This window comes from Siphateles boraxobius, unplaced genomic scaffold, assembly GCF_051911475.1.
Source record: "Siphateles boraxobius isolate OS27281-9 unplaced genomic scaffold, OSU_SipBor_1 68, whole genome shotgun sequence".
Taxonomy (NCBI): Eukaryota; Metazoa; Chordata; class Actinopteri; order Cypriniformes; family Leuciscidae; genus Siphateles; species Siphateles boraxobius.
The window spans coordinates 2495007-2518190 of record NW_027509195.1 but is presented as its reverse complement, the minus strand read 5'-3'; the positions used below and the strand labels follow the sequence as shown (position 1 = coordinate 2518190).

Genomic DNA, 23184 nt, shown 5'->3' with positions numbered 1-23184 from the left:
ATCTAAAACAACAACATGTTTATTAGATCCTATACCAACTGAACTACTGAAAGAAGTGTTACCTGTAGTGGAAGAGCCTCTTCTCAATATTATTAACTCATCTTTATCTTTAGGTCATGTTCCAAGAACGTTCAAGCTGGCAGTTATAAAACCTCTTATTAAGAAACCACAATTAGATCCAAATAACCTAGCAAATTACAGACCCATTTCGAATCTTCCATTTATGTCAAAAATATTAGAAAAAGTTGTGTCCGCTCAACTCGGCTCTTTCTTGCAAGAAAACGACATCTATGAAAAGTTTCAGTCTGGATTCAGGCCACATCATAGCACTGAAACTGCGCTTGTTAGAATCACAAATGATTTACTTTTAGCTTCGGACCAAGGCTGTATCTCAGTACTAGTTTTACTTGATCTTAGTGCTGCGTTCGATACTATAGATCACACAATACTCTTAGATCGACTACAAAATTACACTGGTGTTCAAGGACAAGCATTAAGCTGGTTCAGGTCATACTTATCTGACCGCTACCATTTCGTCTACTTAAATGGAGAAAAATCGATTATAACTTCGGCAAACTATGGAGTGCCGCAGGGATCTGTGTTAGGCCCTTTATTATTCTCAATATATATGCTGCCACTTGGTAATATTCTAAGGAAACATGGAATTAGTTTCCATTGTTATGCTGATGACACTCAAATATATATTTCCTCACGGCCAGATGAATACGCTAAATTATCCAAATTGACAGATTGTGTTAAAGATATAAAAGATTGGATGACGCATAATTTTCTTTTATTAAATCCAGACAAGACAGAGGTAATACTTATCGGTTCTAAAAACCGTCCACAAAACCTTTCACAGCACGACTTTAACATAGTAGGATGCCCTGTTACTCTATCCGCTACAGTAAAAGACCTGGGTGTTACATTAGACTGCAACCTGTCTTTTGAAAAGCATATTTCATATGTTACAAAAACAGCCTTTTTCCACCTTAGAAACATTGCTAAGCTACGTAATATGCTATCAGTCTCTGATGCAGAAAAGTTAGTTCATGCATTCATGACCTCGAGACTAGATTACTGTAATGCTTTATTAGCTGGTTGTCCTGCATCTTCAATAAACAAGCTACAGTTAGTCCAAAATGCAGCCGCTAGAGTTCTTACTAGATTAAGAAAATATGATCATATAACACCGATTTTATCATCACTTCATTGGTTACCTATAAAGTTCCGTATTAATTACAAGGTATTGCTTTTGACTTATAAAGCTCTAAATGGTTTAGCTCCAGTCTATTTAACGGATCTTCTATCGCCTTACAATCCATCGCGCTCTTTAAGATCACTAGATTCGAGGTTTCTGGTCATTCCTAGGATATCCAGATCCACCAAAGGAGGCAGAGCATTTTCACATTTAGCTCCGAAGCTCTGGAATAGCCTTCCTGATATTGTTCGTTGCTCAGACTCGCTCTCCCAGTTTAAAACTAGACTGAAGACGCATCTATTTAGCCAGGCATTCATATAAATTTTTTATCTTACAGTTACTGTAAATTCGGCCTCTAGTTCATAAACGCCAGAGGAGAACTGGCCCCCGACTGAGCCTGGGTTCTCCCAAGGTTTTTTTTTCTCCATTGGGTCACCTGATGGGGTGTTAGGACACCATTAGGTCACTGGATGGAGTTTTTCGGTTCCTTGCCACTGTTGCCTTTGGCTTGCTCAGTTGGGGATATTCAAATTAATTAACCAATCATACCATTGATCAGCTCTACCAAACTTGGATGTCTTTTTTCCAGTAATAAACAAACATTAAGTTGTTTTGATTGATACTGTGAAGCAGCTTTGATACAATCTGTATTGTGAAAAGCGCTATATAAATATATTTGACTTGACTTGACTTGACTAAAGTATGTTGTTTTTGCACAGCTAATTCATTTTTTTCTCTCTATTTGCTGCTCACATCCTAGGATGTCTCTAATACATTGCAATTGTTTTCTGCGCCATGGCTCGAGTGACTAAAAATGGGGAAAATGGTGGGCAGGCAGTGAGGATTATTTAACTGAACACTGGTGGGTTGAATGCTCCGGTGAGACGTACTAAGATCATGACGCATGTTAAAGACCGTCCAAAAATAATGCTTTTGCAGGAGACACACTTGTTTGATTCTGATCACCGGAAATTGAACAGGCCCTGGATCGGACAGATCTTCCACTCCAAATTTAATTTGAAAAGGAGGGGTACAGCATTATTGTTAAGATCTAGTATTGTCTTTGTACCTGATACTATAATTACAGATTCGAATGGCCGTTATGTTATTGTCTCTGGCACACTTTCCCAAAAAACAATTACCTTAGCATCTGTTTATGCCCCCAATTGGGATGATGATTCTTTCATGAAATCATTTCTGTCTTTTATTCCAAACTTGAACTCTCACTTACTGGTGCCAGGAGGGGATATAAGCTGCATCAAGGATCCAGTACTAGACAGATCTAATCCGAAACCGTTCAGCCAACTGTTACTCTGGACCTCCATTTTGACCACAAGCCAAAGGGATTAAAATTTTGGCGCTTGGATCCTCTTTTGTTAGCTGAGGTGGAATTTTGCAAGTATTTATCAGAGACTATTAAACTTTTCCTAGACACCAATCAGAACAATGAGACTTTACCTTCGCTTCTCTGGGAAACCCTTAAGGCTTTTGTTAGAGGCAAAATTACATAATTTACATCTTATGCAAATAGGCTCGATGAGTAGAACTAGAAAAAGTTATTGCGGACTTGGACAACTAACTCTCTATCAAACAATCACCTGACTTACATAAAGAGAGGATGGTACTTCATACTGAGCTCGACCTGCTCTTGACAAAGGAAGCTGAACAAAACCTCCTTTCATGCGCGAGGATATATATGTATGAACATGGGGATAAAGCCAGTCGCCTCCTGGCCCACCAACTGAAGGCCAAGATGGCCTCAAATCAAATTACACAGATAAAAGACGAAACAGGCTCCCTTACACCTGACCCAGAAATGAACAATGGTACTTTCAGGAAATTCTACTCCCAGTTATATAAGTCAGAATGTTCCTATGATGAAGCTCAGTTGTCTCAGTTTTTTGAAAAATTCGGCCATGCCCAAAATATCTGATAGCATCCGTGAGATGTTAAACACTCCTTTGCAGCTTTCAGAAATCAAAGAGGCAATACAGTTAATGAACAACAGTAAATCAATGGTTGAATTTTATAAGAAATTCTCAGACCAACTGGCCCCATTATTATTAGAAATGTTCAATCACTCATACCGCCTGGGCTCCCTGCCTCCCACCCTCACACATGCTGCTATTTCTTTGATCTATAAAACAGGCAAAGACCCTCTGAATTGTGCATCGTACTGCCCAATCTCGCTCTTATCCGTAGATGTTTAAATACTCGCAAAGGCTCTGGAGAAAGGCCCGCAGAATGGAGTCGGTCACACCCTCAGTTATACCATAGGACCAGACGGGATTTATAAGGGGGAGGCACTCGTTCGCTAATGTCAGAAGACTTCTCAGCATCATTCTCACCCCGCATTTTCCTTCAGAACCGGAGGTTTTTATATCTTTAGACGCAGAGACTGGTAGGGTGAAGTGGTCCTACCTGTTCTCCTCCCTCCAACAGTTTGGTTTTGGGGCACTCTATTCGGTTACTCTACTCCTCCCCGTGCGCATCAGTTTGTACTAACAGCCAGCGCTCTGGGTCCTTTCCTCTCTTCCGCGGTACTCAACAGGTATGTCCGCTCTCTCCACTCTTATTTGCAGCCGCTATTGAGCAACTTTCAATTGCTTTGAAGGCAGAGGAGGGAATCAAGGGGATTCAGAGATGGGGCACAGACCACAAGGTCTTGTTATATGCCAACAACCTCCTTTTGTACATCCGCGACCCTCAGTCCAGCATCCCACATGCTCTCTTGTTTCTGAAGTCCTTTAGCAAGTTCTTGCGTTATAAATGAAACACCTCGAAAAGCGAGTGCTATGCTATTAACCAATTAGCTGTGGAGCTACCCCCGTCTTCAGTCCCATTTAGACTTCTAATTCAGGATTCAAATATTTACACTCCCCACAATTTCCTCAAATCCCACCCCCAAGTGGCATAGATCTAATCATTAAGGCTAAGACTCTACCCAAGGGCCATATATCTTACTTGTATAACCTACTTTTTCCATCTTTTGATTCCGTTAGGACCAGCTGGGAGAACAAACTGCAGGTTTCCCTGTCTGATGACTTTTGGGAAAAAGCTCTGCGAGCAGTGAGTTCCTCCTCCAGCTGTGCTAGGCTTAGTCTTATTCAATTTAAAGTGGTACACAGGATTTACTTTAGCAAGGCCAGGCTTGCCAAGATTTATCTGAGTGGCCTGGACGAGGGATGCAGTAGATGTTCTCAGACCCCTTGTGATTCGACCCATATGTTCTGGTCATGCCCCAAATTGTTCAACTTCTGGTAGGTATATTTTGAGACAATCTCGAAGGTTTTGGCATTGAGAATCTGTCCCTCCCCCCATATAGTGATCTTTGGCAGGGCTCCGGACGGACTCAAATCGACAACAAATCAAGTTAATGTTATTGCTTTTACCTCTCTAATAGCTCGTCGGAAAATTCTGACTCTATGGAAGTCACCCTTACCACCATCGTTTAAAGCCTGGCTATGTGACACATTGTCTTTCTTAAAACTTGAGAAGACAAAGTTTACCCTCAGAGGCTCTACTGATACATTTTATTCTCATTGGAAACCACTGATTAGTTATGTGAACCAGCTTTCCGTTGTCACTGTAGAAGCATATTTAGTTTTTGTCTGCATAGGTTCCTACCTCGCTATACCTCACTGACTGCCCGCCACACCACAAGCTGCTTTATAGGGGTAATTGAGTCATAGCCCTCATGATTTCTGCTAGTCCATGAATCCTAGCAACCTGGCGCAGCTCCCTGGGTGTAGGCAACTACTAACCTTTTTCTACAGTTCACTCACTCCTCCTAACTTACTCATTTGTTTTATTTGTTAAAACCACAAAAGGACATTTGTTTAGAATAATTGCTCATTCTGAAAACACAAAATGGAGACTTATATTGTATTATGTTGCAAATATTGTTTGATCGCTGTATCCAATAAAATATGGAGGGGGGGGGGGGGGGGGGTCATAATTGGCATGTGCTACGCTAGTCGTTCGTGCTCAGATTAGATTCATTGATTCCATGTTGAAACTAGTCTGTTAGAAGTTGTCATAACTTTGATGCAAACTGTTAAGTTAATTTTCTATTGAATTTAAATACTGTTTTTCCAGTGTTTACTATTTGACTTCATGCGTGTAATGTTACTTCAGGTTTTTCTTGGAGTTTATCAATCTTTTACAGTTATTATTGTAGCTAGCAACTCATCAGTGGGATTACTCTCTGTCTAGCATCTAAACCCCGTTTAAAGTGTTTCATTAAAACACACTCATCATTTTAGTTATTTACGCTATACGATTAGTGATGAACTGTACGGTTAAGTTCGGAACTGGGCTTGTAAGAATACTGACTATCCACCTCTAAAATTGTGGCCTGGATAAGCTCTTGCTGCTGTGATTTCCTCATCTAAACTAAATTGGGCACTATAGGAAATTATCCTGCCACGAATTAAGACTTTAAATGTTTCCCATAAAAGAGAAGCAGAAATTGTATCTGTTTTGTTAATCTCAATGCAAAAATCTATATTTTTGAATAAAAATCCACAGAAATCAGTTCTAGATAGAAGTCCTGTATCAAATTTCCAATTTTGTCTAACATATGCGGGCATGATCAGAAATTACAATAGCAGAATAATCAGAGGGAATAACAGAAGAAAGTAGGGCTTTTTCAAGAAAAAAAAGTAATCAATACGGGAGTAAACATGGTGAGAATACCTTGTCAGATGGTTTCAAAAAAGCGCCAGGGATCTACACAGCCTATTTGATTCAACAATGAAATTAAGGACTTTAATTTATTAAACACAATAGATTTAGACACAGATTTATTAAGATTATTATTAACAACACAGTTAAGGTCCCAACAATAAGATGATGAGTGTCAAGATTTGGGATCTTTGAGAAAAGCAAGGGCATAAAAGTAGGATTGTCCCATTTCAGAGCATAGACATTTACTAAAATAACTGTTTTTTGAAAAAGAACACCACTGACAGTAACAAAGTGTCCTTCAGGATCAGAGATTACTTGCTCCGTGACTAACATTATTATTTTATGCATCAAGATAGCCGTGCCTCTTGACCTGCTATTAAAAGAAATTACTTGCTCCGTAAGGAACATTACTCCTTTATGTATCAAGATAGCCGTACCTCTTGACCTGCTATTAAAATGGGAATGAAACACCTGACCAACCCAAGGTTTAAGCAGTCTAGTATGGTCACTTTAACGCAGGTGTGTCTCCTAGATATAATATTAGAGGAAATAATCTTAAATTGGGCAAAAAATTTGGAACGTTTAATTTAACCACCCAGTTTACGTACATTCCATGTAACGATTCTAATGGAGTGACCAACCCCCCTCCCCCTCCCCCTCCATCCATAAAACTGCTTTAAGGGAAAAAATAAAGACATTAAATGAAGGGAAAAAAGGAAAAATACCAGAGTTTTTTTTCCTCAACCAAAAAAAAAAAAGAAAAAAAAAAGAAAAGGAAATGAAATTATAAACCACATAAAAAATGACAATCCTCAATTGAACACAACCCATGAACACACCCTGAACACAGAGAACAAAAACACAAGTAAATTCAAATGGAACAAGTTGAGACCACTTCTGATACTCGTCCATCGAAACATGGCGAGTGGGCAGAAAAACTTTACCACAACCAATTGAGTAGTAAAGTCGGCTCCAACATAATTAAAGAATTTAACCATTAAAACTAGATCACTGAAAAATAAGAATATACAGGAACGCCATAGTAATTTTAAGTATGGCAAGAAAGAGGAAGGGGGAAAAAAATTAGATAAAATTAGCCAGAGTTTTTAAATTAAGTCTGCCAAATATCAACGACTACTAAACCGAAAACTCACAAGTCAAAGTATCTTAAAAGAAAAGGAAACTCACAGGAAAAAAGGAACAGTCTCTGAAGTACCTATATGTCATCATCCATTAAGGGCCCTTTCAAACCTACCTTGTTTGGTCCGGATTTTCTGACTTTTCAGTTTGATCTGAATCAAAATTACAGGTGTCAAACCTCCCCCGGACCACGGTCCGGACCAAACAGATAAAATTTGGGCCGATCAAAAGAGGAAGTTTCGGTCCAGATCAAACTGAACAAAGGTTTGGTTCATTTCAAGTGTGAACACATTTTCTGTTTGGTTCGGAATTTCATCTTTCTGAAGTTTCGGTGGTTCTCGCAGGATTGCTTGCAGTCTTCTCCTCCTTTGCTGCCAGCGACGATAAAATGTTCGCACAATGAGGACGTTCATTTGACGAATTTGAACTAGCCTCGAGTATAGTTGGTGCTGCAGGTAATAACGCCGTAATAATAACAGTATAGTGGCAACGATATGCATCTGTTCATTCATTCTTGTCAAAGTTTTTTTTATGTTATTTATTTTTTATTCTTGTCAAAGTTACCCGCCGAATTGACAACACACTGACGTCAGACGCACGTTCGTTTACAAACCAATCAATGTTAAGATGCAGCCCACATAGATGATTACGGCAGGACGCAAGTATGTCATGTAAAGTTCTTTAGTGGGCTCGCATAATTGCAATGTGAAACCAAACCAAAACTTACCGAATGTATAAAATGTATCAAAACATGAACTTTGGTTCGGACCTTGGTGCGGACTTTCAGGTGTAAGTTACTCAGCAAAGTTTTGATTGTAGAATCAAAAGTTTTTTCCTGTTGAAGTACTCATAATCGTTGTATGACACATGAAGGCCGGATAAATCATGCCAAAACAAACACCGTGTTTATACAGCAGGCCCTTCACATTGTTGAACGAAGCTCTCTTTTTAGCCATGGAAGCGTGGAAGTCTTCATAGAATTTGATTCTATGCCCCTTGTACTGAATCTCTTTTGCGGCCCTCGCCCACTTGTCTCGGCGATTCGCATTCTTTAAATCCATATAATTTGTGCTGTCATTGATGGAAAATCAGTTTGCTTATCGCAGTATGACAACAAAATGTAGTATTACCTCAGTTTGTTATCAGTATCATTAATACTGATAACAAACTGAAGTCATACTATCCTTTACTTTTAGTGATTTTAAAACATTGCAATGTTCAACACTCTTACAGTGAATTTGAATTGCAATTGTAATGTCACCAAAATACATTTAAAGTTTATGCTAAATTAATTCTGCATTCCAAAACATAAATAAAATAGTAAATATTTAAGGTGTTCTTAAAGGTGCTCTAAGCGATGTCACGCGTTTTTTAGACCAAAAATGTTTTTGTCACAACCAGCAAACAGCTCCCCACTATCCGCTAGCTGCATGTCCCCTGAACACACTGTAAAAAATGCGGTCTCTGCAGACACCCCAGGCTCCACAAACGGCAACAAAAACAAACTGGGCTAACCCGCACCAGGAAACATAAAAAACTGTTCCAGCCAATAACCGACAAGAAGATTTGGGGGTGGGGTTTGGCCCAGGATGAGGAGGAGGGAGGGTCTAGCTAGCCTCCATTTTGTCGTCAACAAGAAGTGACATCACCCAACATCGCAGAAATGGGGTTCCAGATCTCAAAATTGCGCATTGGTATGAATGAATGTGTTGAAACGAATGATTCGAATGAAGAGAGTATTGAGTAGGCTAATAATGTGTGTCAAGTATTGAGAAATACTAATGTGAGTAAGAGTATTGAGAAATCATCCAAGAGCCGTGTGTTGCAAGTAATTAAGAGTATTGAGAAATCATCCAAGAGGTGTGTGGTGCAACAGGGAACGTTCCCATAACTTTCACTAACGTTATGTAAATGTTAATAAAATACTTTCCTGAAATAATGTTTCTGGAACGGTCTTATAATGTTTATATAGTTAAAATACATTATCATAATGTTGAGTGAAAACAGTCTTATAACACTGTCATGGAACGTCCTTGTACTTGACTGTACAGTACTTGACTGATGTTCTCATAATGTTGAGTAAAAATGTTCTTATAGGAATATTCATGGAACGTCCTTGTGATGTTTTTTGTACTTGACTGATGTTCTTATAATGCTGAGAGAAAACGTTCATAGAACAACATTCCCAGATAACAAAAATATGTTCTTAGAATGTTTTGCTAACATTCCAATTAAGTTATGAAAACTTTATTTCTGTATTTTTTCTGAACGTTCAAAACTTCATTAAAAAAAAAAAGTATTAAGAACGTTTTTGTTGTATTAAGAATGTTTTTGTTTCTTGGTTTATGTGAACGTTAAAGGAACATTCTGTTCTGACACTGTGTGGTGCCTGTGTGTGTGTGTGTACGTGCTTGCGTGCAGGCAGGTGAGCCTGCGAAATGATTCTGGGTCAGAGAGAGAAGCAGTAGGATGTGTGTTTGGACGAACGACTGAAAACTAAAATTATCGTACATTATGGGAATTTTTTTCATTATAGATCGTACATCTGGCAACAATGATCTACGGTAGCTGTTATGTACCAAAAAGCTATGACAGGATGTCTTCTAACAGCACTTCGTCGAGTTTTTGTAGAATTTTCCTTCGGGTGAACAGGTTTGTTATTTCAAACAAACTGCAACTTGACACAACAAACAAACGAATGTTACACTATGAATAATAACAGTGCAATGCAGCCTTTTAAACTTGCCGGGGCAGTGACAAGCGCCTCTCACTGCTCTGCTCCTCCGTTTCTGCTGCTTTCAGTTACGTGACGCTGGTTCTGAACGAAAAAGCGTTGTGGAAACGCATTGGCCTAGTACTTTTTGACCCTCTCTGCTATTATAGTTTTTCAAGATGGCGGAACGACATGGAAACCTCTGTGGACCTACCCGTCACATGTATATAAAGATAATAATTCTTCGTTTACGAGGATAAGTCAGATAATTGGCAGAGGTATTTGTACACCATTGAGGACATATTTATGAATAAAAATATTGGGTCTCATTCATGAAACATTCGTAAATATACAAGTAAATATGTGAGTGATTTGCACGTACAGAGACCTCTCCAAAAACTCTTCTCCTGATTCACAAATACTTCGCAACCTTCCGATGTGATAGTGAATGTGTGTGTATGTTAATGAATTCCAAACAGTCGTAAATGGGACGCGCGTGCACGCTCATTCTCAATTACCATAAATCCCGCCTATTAAATCCGACTGGCAACTATATATGGGCATCATATTATGATACAAAACGAAGGATTTCAACATGTCTTCTCAAAAGCGAATGAAAAAGAATAATATCTCAGATGCAGAAATTGTATTTTTCTCTGAAAATACGCCTTTTGCGCAGGGCTCTATCTGCCAAATCTAGCAGAAGCGCTATACCAGCCATCGTAAATGTTTCTTGTTATGCCTGATTTGGCCATTTTATAGGAAACAATTTCCGTAACAATTAAGGGGCTATTAGTTTGCCCAGCCCTATTGAAAGCAATTAATTATTTAATTAAAGTGTTCCGTTTGCAGATGCTAATAGCATCTGCAATGGAACACTTTAATCAAATAATTACTGGCTCTCATAATAAAAGTAAAAAGAAAAACCGTAAGCTATGTATTTACTATATAATATTTTTTTGAAAATGCTGTGTAAATATGTACCCAATTAACGTGAATTAAAATGCAGCCTTATTAATGAGCAAAACGTTCGGATGTTAAGCGCACTATTTACGCGTGGCTGGGAGCAGGTGCAGATTTCTTTCGTACCAACTAACATTTGGAAAATACAAACATTTTAATGAATCCGAAAATTTACGCCAGAACCACTTTACACACGATTTACACAAATCCGTTGTGCTCGTGTTTCATGAATGAGACCCATTGATTTAAGATAATAAAATACCTAAAAAACTACACATAGTCCCTTTAAAGAACGTTATGGGAACGCTCTCTTTAGGTTATAAAAATAAAACCTTAAACTAACCTGGAGTAACGTTCCGGAAAGCTCTCTTTAAAATATAAAATTAAACCTAAAAGTAAACTGCAGGGAACATTCTGGGAAGGTTTTCTTTAGGTTATAAAAAAGTAACCTACAGAGAACGTTCCTAGAACTTAACCAAAAAATAACCAAATGCCAACCATATGGGAACATTAGGGGACAGTTCTGTGTTTGTTGGGTTCCTTGTTAGCTGTGATTGAACCTAATGCATTACACTAATCAATCAGGACTTTGAATTTCCCTTCAGTAAAAGCATTTAATCTGATTCTGAACTAAATTCGCTCATTGTCTTTCTATCACTCACAACTCTGCGCATGCGCTCCATTCCATGCAATATGAAACAATTCATATACACAACAATTTTGTGGTGTTTTCTTTTTCTGTTGTGTTTTCCACATGTCTTGTTAGATTTGACTTGTGTCTAGTTGTATGTTTGAGTTTGGGTTCTTTTTTCCCTTGAGGTTGAGTTGTGTTTTTGGTTTAGAAAAAGTAATTTTTGCTCTTTATGATTCCATTGTTTGGACTGTGTACTTCCAAAAAACACAAAATTTTGTGTACTACTACAGTAAAATTTGGATCTTAAAGTAAAGTCTTATCTGTTATTTTTGTAATTCAAATATTTAATGCACTTAGAAACTTTGTACTAAAAATGGAAAAATGTAAACACTTTAAACAACAAATGTGTCAACACAGTTTTTCGTACTTAAAAATCATGTTACTTTGAAATCCAGACCTGTAGCTGTAAGAAATTAATTGAGCATAAATTGAAGAAATTAATTGCTTATATTTTATCTATTTTTATCAATTTAATTTCTAAATGTAAATAGAAGAAGAGTAGCAGAGTGGCTCAGTGGGTAGTACTATCACATCTGTGATGTGGTGGCTGAGGCAGTAAGATCCATTTGCAGAAGTTTATTAACACAGGTAACAAAAACTAGGACAGCCGACATAAGCTCAAGCTGGCAATAGAAGAGAACTCAGGCAGGCATAAGTGGTATACTCAGGCTGGCGTTAGTGGAGGGGCAATCCAATAATCCAAGCGAAACACAGGCCAAGGTCAGGACAGGCAGCGAAGGTGCGAGAGTACGTGAAGCATTCCAGGTCAGAGATCGAAGGTCCAGAGAAAACAGAGAATAGTGGAACACAGACAGATAGGCAAATCAATACTTCACAGAGAACAAAAGAGCAAGCAGTCTATATAAAGGGAGGATAAGGAGCAACAGGTGATAAAGCTGAAGATGATGAGGGAATTCAGCAGGGCTGGATGGTGATGAGTGCAGAGAGGGGAGATGGGAGATGAAGTCTTAATACTCAGGAGAAAGGGATCTAATGACGCCAGAAGAAGGTGTGGTAGAGCGTTCTGTTACAACATCAGAGCAAGAAAATCCCCAGTTCGAGTCCCGGCTGAGCCAGAAGTTAGCAGGTTCTCTGTGATTTCCTCCAGGTACTCCAGTTTCCACAACAGTTCAAACACATGCAGCAAAGGTAAACTAGAGAGGCGTGTGGTGCAAGTAATTAAGAGTATTGTGAAATCATACAAGAGGCATGTGGCACATGTAATTAAGAGTAGTGAGAAATCACCCAAGAGGCGTGTGGTGCAAGTAATTACTAATATTGAGAAATCATCCAAAAGGGGTGTGGTGAGAAATCACCCAAGAGGTGTGTGTTGCTCAAGAGGGGCTAGTTGAAGCATGCAAAATCCTGTGGATAACACCCTCTTGTGGTGACACCAGCATTGATGAGGAAGCTGGCTGTGCAGTGACCTCTGAGCTGGCTTGGGACAGCGGCCCCACGATTTTGATGGTCTCCTCTGTTCTCTAAAAAGCACCACGGGAGATGATAGTGGACTCATGCGTGCTACAATTGTATGCAAAAGTCAGTGTCTGAAGCAGCTGTGACCACTTTTCTTTAGACCTTTACGGCAGTGCTCTGACCATGTTGCCCAAGCTTCTATTAAACCATTCGACATGGCCATTGCCCACGACGTGAGGCTCTCTTGCCTCTATTGACGTAAAACAGGACCCTGGACAGACAAGGATCGTTCTGTTGTCTGTCTCACAGTTCATCTAACGAGAAGACTGGTAACGGGCATTGCCCAGGGGATTACAGATCCTGGGTTTCTTGTGTGATCCAGGAGATTGCTCTCGATTCAACTGCTACTTCCCAGTTACTGTGACCCTCTAACACCGCAGACACTTCAGCACCGGAAAGCGGACAACGACTTGGTGTTACACAAGGAGGACCTTCAGTACTCTAGATACCAGCACTTAGCCTGAATGCATCCTGCACTCTGTCTTTCTCAAACTGCTCCACTTCCTCAAGAAATGTACCATAAGGCTCATTCAGCAGCCTCTGACTGACCCGGTTTTGGACAAAGGGTTGATAACTTAAAGCATGGGCTACTAACGGGTGGAAGGTCCTACTGTGCTCCTCAACTTCCTGAAAAGTAGCCCAAGACTGGTTGCCCACTGAAGCTAAGCAGGGTTGAGCCTGGTTAGTACCTGGATGGGAGACCTCTTGGGAAAACTAGGTTGCTGCTGGAAGAGGTGTTAGTGAGGCCAGGAGGGGGTGCTCACCCTGTGGTCTGTGTGGGACCTAACTCCCCAGTATAGTGACGGAGACACAATACTGTCAAAAAGCACCGTCCTTAGGATGAGACGTTAACCGAGGTCCTGACTCTCTGTGGTCATTAAAAATTCATTGCCCATTGCACGTCCAGGTCCTCGACTGCCAAAACAGGAGATACATTGACTATTTTAGCATTACTATTTTAGCTGGATGGATTGATCACCTTAACCGGCAACAATCTGTCATTAGGTAATGTGGCTATAGCATGCCGACAAGAAGACCTTTCTGATGTGTTTGTGCCTTAGACGGCTCAGCTAAGAGTACCACCCACAGAAATAGTGGAACTTGCCAGGAGTCTGCCCCAAACAAGGTGCTCTTGCTGAGGCAAAAGTGTGACAGCTTGAGTGAGTTTACCGTGAGGTACCAACAGCGTTTGGGATACTACCACTGTCTGTTATGCCCAGACAGCATACTCAATAACCGCTGAATCTCTGGTCTCCTGTAGAATTTGGCTGATTCATGACACGCCAATAATTTTTGGACTGCTTAAGTTGACTGAGAAAGTACTTGATCACGTACTTGTACCAACAATTAACTGTCAATTTACAATTTACAATTAACAATTTTGCCCTGGTATGAAAGTAGGCACAATAACCAATGTCCGTACACATACATTTTTTGCTGTTGGATAAACATAGGCTTGACCCGATCACCACCACAACAGACAAGCAAGACATCAGTATGGGGCAAAACAGGCTCAAGGATCCCGCATGCATCCAACGATCCCGCATGCATCCAACAACTTGCGTTCAGTTTCCTCATTAATAGTACATGCCATAAAACAAGTGTCTAACAGGCCTTGGCAAGGGACTGTAGTATTCACCAATACATTGGTTTCAGTGTCAGCTTTTTTCAAGCTTCGCAATGTTCTGGAACAAGATGATACTTCCACTTGACTCAACCTGACAATGGCTGCTATGGATGACCATTGGTCTTCACTGTTGAGAGGCTGACTTTTAACACACACATCGGCCCCTCTCCTCAATGTGATTGGTCTAGTTTCCCTGATCGTCACCGGTCTGGGCCACAGCTTGGCCAGCGACCTTGTGACTCTCCCTGCGTTGATGCCCAATCTCTAGGCAAGCTAGGCCTCTTTTTTCTCTCATATTGCTGTGTGTATTGCTGTGTGAATGGTGTGCTTTTATCTGTGTGTTTCTATGATAGCAGTAAGTGTGTGTGACAGAGAGTTGGGGGGTGAGAGAAAAAAAGTAGGGGCTGCTTGCAAGCAAGAGTGAAAGAGTCAGCGTTTGTGAATTTTCTTTGCATTGCTCCTAACTGAGATTTTACATGGACTTTGGAAGGAAAGTTTTGCCAGAAGAAGTTTTGAATCAGAGGAGAAGAGAGAAAAAGTCATTAATAGAAGCAAAAAAGTTGACAAACAAGTTGCGAAAGATCATATGAAATCATATATCAAACGGGACGTGTGCATTAATAGCAGAATGAAAAGAACTAGAAAACTTCCCCCAAATACCAAAAACATTCAGAATAATTGGCTTTGCAGATTATTTGGACATCTTTCAAATTGTCACTGTTGAGATACAGTTAGAACAGCAATTCTCAAACAGTGGTCCATCAGGGTACTGCAGGTGGTCCGTGGAAAGGCAAAATAAAATATAGCTGCGAGCAGCGATTACGGGCCCAAGCTGGTGGCACCGCAACCAGTGTTAATTTCGTTGACGAAAATAACGACGAAAATTATTCGTCAACGACATTTTTTCACAGACGAAAACGAGACGATAACTAAATAAAACCTAGTTTTGAATGACAAAGACTATGACGAAAATCTATTGACATTTTCGTCAACGAATAAAAACTAGACGAAAATGTTAGATAATGACGATTTGGGAAGCGATCCGTCAGAACTGATGTCCTGCGTGTGTGGTAGATGCGCACATTTGTAGGGCTACTGTAACGTGATCTACCCCGCGGTCATAAAACGTTAAAAAATGTGAACGTCTGGGAGAATGAGTAGAGCAGACATATAGATCTCTGAATAAGAGTGACGATGCAAAAAAGAGCTCTATTCGGTGTGGTTTTCTTTGCGCACACACCTAACCCGAAGCGTGCAGTCATGCACAATACACCTACAGCGCGCGAGTAGGCTACTGAATTGAGCTCTCTTTCGTGTCTGAATGGAGAAATACACAACAGTATGTCTAAATGTCCTTTTTGGAGAGTATTCATGTAAACTATGCTGGTTATGTCTTAAACTGTGAGTGTGTCGGATGTGCATCAGTGCAATTGTATCCGCATGTCATTGGACATGATCCAACGTCTTAAAGTGACAGTGGCAATAAACCTAATGCGGTCCGTGTCCTTAATTTTGATCAAGCAACAAAAGAAAAAGAGAAAAGCATTCACTGTTTGTTAATAGCTTTAATAAGGATTAATTATATTTAATTCATACAAATAAATATGTAGGCTTGAAAGAATAAAGAATGATGTGTAAGTAGTTATAAGGAATGAATATATCATTCATTGTAAAGAAGACTGTGTTGTACTTTAGGAAAAGTGGTTTTATTTCATTTTAAGATATTTTTTAAGTAACAGCAGTTAAATCTGTATCTGTATTGCATGTTCAAACTTAAAAATCATTCATATTAATAGGTTAATAGATGTTTTCTCCGGGAGTAGCCTATATGGGTTTGGAAATTTTAGAGAAATTCTAAATTAATGCATTACAATTGAACTAAACCCATTATATTTTAGTCGACTAAATCTACTGTAGATTTAGTCGACTAAAATGTTATTGTATTTCGTCGACTAAAACTAGACTAAAACTAAAACAATTCAGATGACTAAAATATGACTAAAACTAAATGGCATTTTAGTCAAAAGACTAAGACTAAAACTAAATCAAAATTTGCTGACAAAATTAACACTGACCGCAACCCCGGTGCCTTTAGTTACCTAAAGGCACCGGAGTGGCGGTGCCGCTGGCTTTGGCCCTTCATCGCTGCTCGCAGCTATATATATATATATATATATATATATATATATATATATATATAAACAAGCCGGTGGCACCGCCACCCCCGTGCCTTTGGGGTTACTGTGCATGACGGGCAATAACGTAACCCCGCTTTGACCTTTGAGAAGATGTGTGCTGTAGAGCTTGCATTGGTGTGGGCTCTGCAAAAGTGTGCATTGAGGGCACATATCAACCACAAAGTATGCGTGAGCAACCTTCTGAAACCTAAAATGAAAAATGAGACACCCTACGGTCTCATGGACTTAATGGACACATGAAATAAGTACACAAGTTTGAAAGTTATATGAAGTGTGCCAAGACAGAATATTTGCCTGATCTGACTAGAAAAATAGTTTGTGTGTGTGTGTGTGTGAGGCGTGATTGAACAATGTAGACATAAAAACATACTCCGTCCTTTTGTTCATACAGGACATTATTCAAACTGCAAAGTGTTTACTTATATTTGTGTACAATCGCAATAAAACACAACATTGTGCTTTTGTCAAACTGTACTGCTGAACTACAACTGTCACCCAACCAAAATCTCTTACACACACACACACACACACACACACACACACACACACACACACACACACACACACACACACATAGTTTAAAAGCAAAAAAATCTTTTGGACATTCATCATATTGCATTGGTTTTCATTTCTTGTCCTCGAACAGAGCCCTAATCTGTTTATTTTTTCAGTTACACATTCTACATTGATTAAAATTAAAAAGAAAAATCAAATGTGTTTTTATTTTATACATAAATAAATAATCTATCATTCAGATGAGAATAAAGTTAGTGTTAGTTCAAATTTTAAGGAAAACAAATATATGATCTGAAATATAGCACATTCATTTAAAATTCATTCAGGTTCAATTACCAAACATACAAATCTCAATGTAATTTAAAGCAAAAAATACATTTAAAATATATGGGTTGTATGCTATTTTTTTTATATAAAAAGATATACATCCAAAAAGACAAGGCCTAAACTTTAACAAGGGTTAAACAATCACTGTAACAGACACAATCACACACACACACACACACACACACACACACACACACACACACACACACACACACACACACACACACACACACGTCAAATCACTTACATTTTAGATGCAATATTGACTTTTTTTCTGTTTCAGCAGCGAAAATAGTTAAACAAAGATCACAGCAGAACCATCGAGGATCTCACAGCAACGCGTTCTCATTACTGAATGATTCAGCATTTTGAACGAATCGGTTGACTCAAAGATTCAACGACCAATCCATAATCTGTCTCATTCATGAATGACTCAGCCGTTCGAACGAATCGTTTGAACGAATGAATCAATGACTCGCTCATTAAGACGGTCGCCTGGCGACACCTAATGACGGTTTAGTGATATGTTTTAAAGTATCATTCTTTCCAACGATTGTTAATTAACTCATATTTGAAACATAAGCTATATATATATATATATATATATATATATATATATATACACACACACACATGTATACACAAAAATAAAATAAAAACACATTTGAAGCGTGTTTGCTTACTAAATTGTGAGCTTAACGAAAGTTGCAGCAAAGATCAGCAACAGGAGTCAAAATTCATTAATCACGAGAGTGAAGAGCTGACTGAAAAAAATGATGACGGAATATTTTGTGTAAAAGCGCCTATTTAAGCGAATCTGTCATTTACTCATTTGTTGTTGTGTTTTACCTGAAAACCGGAAACAATCGGCCCCCGATATGGTGCTAATTTTAAAGTGACACTAAAAAGTATGCGGCTGCACTGGCATTCATAACGGTGCGCGTCCATGGCGACGAGCGAGCAAAACAGAGCGAACGTTTTTTCATTTCTACTTCCATAGAAATTCATTCGAGCGCACTGCGAGCGCCACCACTATAAATGTCCGTGCGGACGTCCTTATACTTTACTCTCACTTTTATATTAGCGATTTAAAAGGCCTCGCTGGTGTCTAACGTCGATTAACCGGTGGGAAAAGATCCTCACAGCCACATACCTAATATATTTATATTTAATTACAATAGCCATACCTGATAAAAAAGTTTTATGTACTGAGTTGATATCATTTTGGACACAAGAGGGCAGTATAGCCCTTTGTATTACTTGATGTATTTATTTTTTAACTGAATAGCACATTCTGGCTGTTTTTAAACTTGTACATTATTCTTAAATTGAAAACAAGAATAAAATGGGTTTAGTTCTGATATTTGTGTAATTTTATCTAGAAATAAATGGTGTATAATTAATTTTTTAGAAGATATGAGGCTTTTAGTGTTTACTTTTTTGACATGACTTTAATCCCTCGCCATAGCAAAACAATTTGAGATATTCAATAGCCATTCACAATTTAGCTTCTTTAATGTATTTTCATCATGTTGAAAAAGTTTGGTGGGAATTGAATACACCACTTAAGAGGAGTGGGTAAAAATCAGAGGCTGATTTTGCCAAAAATCCACATTAAGACCAAAATAGCCCACTTCCTGTTGGGCTGGCTTAAAGTTGTTTGGCCCGATGAGATCTATATGTGTACCGAGTTTCATAATATTACATGCAAGTGTGTTTAATTTATGGACCAAATTTTCTGACCAAGTTTATGGACCAAGTTAATTTAATTAATAAACTAATTATATAAAACTATTTTCAATGCACTACAATTCAACTGGTTATATGCCTTTACTTATTAATACAACTTATTTAAAAAATACAAGGCGTAAGACATTTATTTTCTTTTTTAATGCAGGCCAGACCAAACAGCAGTGAAATGGTTAATCTAGCCCCCCTCCCCCTCCCCACACTCACAGACACACACACACACAGAGACGTAGGCTCAGAGAGAGAGAGACATAAAATGACAATTTTCAAACCAAAATATCTGACTTCCTGTTGGTTGGAGCTATTGAGTGTAAATTAGAAAGTTGTCTGGCTGGAGGAGAACAATACACATACCGATTTTTATTACTGTAGATAAAATTAATCCCCCCACTTTTGACAAAAGGTGGCGCTACTGAGCCCCTCACCACGCCCGTTTCTGAAACTTTGCGCATGTCTACTGGCTAATAAATGTGATGTGTCTGTCGAGTTTCATGCAATTTCAAGTATCCTAAGAGTCTCAAAAGCATAAAAAAAGAATATTAAAGTTTGATGCGTTGCCACGACAACAGTATCTAAGATATCAAGAATCCATTCACAGGTCTACATCTGCCGTGTGTTTACATTATAGTAGTGAAGTTTGAAGCAAATCGGGTTAAAATAAGAGGGTGATTTCAAAGCATTTTGAAAGTGACACACTTCCTTCTGCCAGTTGGTGGCGCTATAACTTTGACTCACAAGAGTCACATCCATGTGATCGGCCTCTTACAACGAACACACTACTGAAGTTTCATCAAGATCAGTTAATGTATGAAGAAGTTATAACACACTTCCTGTTTCCATTATTCGCCATAATTTCGTTTCCTCGCCACGGCCAAACCGTTCGAGATATCAAAAATCCGCTGGCAATTTTTCATCCTCAATTGCTTGACTTCATGCACACCGAGTTTGGTGGTGATTGGACGAATTTCCTAGGAGAAGTGTTTCGAATTCCATTGCATGCGTTTCCAAACAAACCATAATAGCCGACTTCCTGTTGGGCTGGGGTAAAAAGTAAAAGTACAAAGGATATATAAACCGATGAGATCTATATGTGTACCGAGTTTCATAATATTACATGCAAGCGTGTTTGATTTATGGACCAAGTTTTCGGACGCCGTTCCAGGGGGCGCTGTCGAGCCCCCCTGCCACGCCCGGGTACCACCTTCAGCCCGGGTTCTGACCTGTGTGCAAAGTTTCAAGAGTTTTCGTGCAAATTAAGAGCCCCAAAAGTGCCCGAATAGTCGTTAGAATAATAATAATAATAATAATAAATATAGCTGCGAGCAGCTAATACGGGCCCAAGCCGGTGGCACCGCAACCCCGGTGCCTTTAGTTACCTAAAGCCACCGGGGTGGCGGTACCGCCGGCTTTGGCCCTTCATCGCTGCTCCCAGCTATATTTATATATATATATAAAAAGCCGGTGCACCGCCACCCTGGTGCCTTTAGGGTTATTGTGCACGACGTGACACAAAATATCTGCCTGCTCTGGTAGTTCTGCTTCAGCACTGATGATGTTGTAGAAATAGTGCGCTCTGGTTGGTCTGGATTATTCGGGATTTTTTATTTTATACAGAAATAAGTTATTTATAATTCAGATGAGAATAAAGTTAGTGTTGATTAAAATGAAGGAAAACAAATATATTGATCTGAAATATAGCACATTAATTTTAAATTTATTTAGGTTCAATTACCAAACATACAATCTTAATTTAATATAAAGCAAACAATACATTTAAAAGATATGGGTTGTATGCACTTTTTTTTAAATAAAAAAAATATATATCCAAAAAACAAGGCCTTAAAGGGTTAAACTCTTGTCACTGTAACAGACACAATCTCTCTCTCTCTCTCACACACACACACAAACACACACACACACACACACACACACACACACACACACACACACACACACACACACACACACACACACACACACACACACACACACGTCAAGTCACTTCCATTTTAGATGCAATATTGAATAAGCAGAAAATTCGAATTTTCTGCTCTGAAAATATAAATAAGCATAAAAATTGAATAAGCACTTTTAATATTCTAAACAGAATAAGCACTAGTCGCTAATGTATAAGTACTAGTACTTAATGGAATAGATACTAGTATCTAAAAAATAAGTACTAGTAGCATGAAAATAGAGACTAGTAGGTTAAAATGATAAAACGTTAAAACGGCTTGCCATATTGGCTCAGAGAGAGAGAGAGAGAAAATGACCATATTCAAACCAAAATATCTGACTTCCTCTTGGTCTGAGCTAATGACAGTTAATTAGAAAGTTGTCCGGCTTGATCTGAACAATATGCGTACCGAGTTTTATGATTGTAGGTAAAACTATAAAACTAACCCCCCCACTTTTGTCAAAAGGTGGCGCTACTGAGTCCCTGCACCACGCCCGTTTCTGAAACTTTGCACATGTCTACTGGCTAATAAATGTGATCTGTCTGTCGAGTTTCATGCAATTTCAAGCAATTTCAGGTATGCTAAGAGTCTCAAAAGCATCCAAAAAGAATTTTAAAGTTTGATGCGTTGCCACGGCAACAGTATCAAAGATATCAATAATCCTTTCACAGGTCTACATCTGCCGTGTATTTACATTATACAGATGAAGTTTGAAGCAAATCGGGTTAAAATAAGAGGGTGATTTCAAAGCATTTTGAAAGTGACACACTTCCTGCTGCCAGTTGGTGGCGCTATAACTTTGACTCACAATAGTCACATCCATGTGATCAGCCTCTTACAACGAACACACTGCTGAAGTTTCATTAAGATCAGCTAATGTATGCTGAAGTTATAATATATAACACACTTCCTGTTTCACGTTTCTCGCCATAAATTCGTTTCCTCGCCACGGCCAAACCGTTCGAGATATCAAAAATCCCCTGGCAATTTTTCATCCTCAATGTCTTGACTTCATGCTGACCGAGTGTCGTGGCATTTCGTTGAATTCTCTAGGAGAAGTACTTTAAATTCCATTGCATGCGTTTTACAAACAACCCTAAATAGCCGACTTCCTGTTGGGCTGGGGTAAAAAGTAAGAGCATGAAGTATATATGAACCGACGAGATCTATATGTGTACCGAGTTTCATATTATTACATGCAAGCGTGTTTGATTTATGGACCAAGTTTTCGGACCCCGTTCCAGGGGGCGCTGTCGAGCCCCCCTGCCACGCCCGGGTACCACCTTCAGCCCGGCCCTGATGGCCGCAGGTTCTGACCTGTGTGCAAAGTTTCAAGAGTTTTCGTGCACGTTATGGCGCTACTGAGCCCCTCACCACGCCCGTTTCTGAAACTTTGCACATGTCTACTGGCTAATAAATGTGATGTGTCTGTCGAGTTTCATGCAATTTCAAGTATGCTAAGAGTCTCAAAAGCATAAAAAAAGAATATTAAAGTTTGATGCGTTGCCACGACAACAGTATCTAAGATATCAAGAATCCATTCACAGGTCTACATCTGCCGTGTGTTTACATTATAGTAGTGAAGTTTGAAGCAAATCGGGTTAAAATAAGAGGGTGATTTCAAAGCATTTTGAAAGTGACACACTTCCTTCTGCCAGTTGGTGGCGCTATAACTTTGACTCACAAGAGTCACATCCATGTGATCGCCCTCTTACAACGAACACACTACTGAAGTTTCATCAAGATCAGTTAATGTATGAAGAAGTTATAACACACTTCCTGTTTCCATTATTCGCCATAATTTCGTTTCCTCGCCACGGCCAAACCGTTCGAGATATCAAAAATCCGCTGGCAATTTTTCATCCTCAATTGCTTGACTTCATGCACACCGAGTTTGGTGGTGATTGGACGAATTTCCTAGGAGAAGTGTTTC

The 23184-nt window shown here is 39.1% G+C and overlaps 1 protein-coding gene across 1 annotated transcript in view; it reads right to left on the bottom strand.

Moving 5' to 3' along the window:
- LOC143722662 (uncharacterized) overlaps positions 1 to 23184 on the bottom strand; it is a 508319-nt gene that overhangs the window by 57371 nt on the left and 427764 nt on the right. The window lies entirely within an intron of this gene.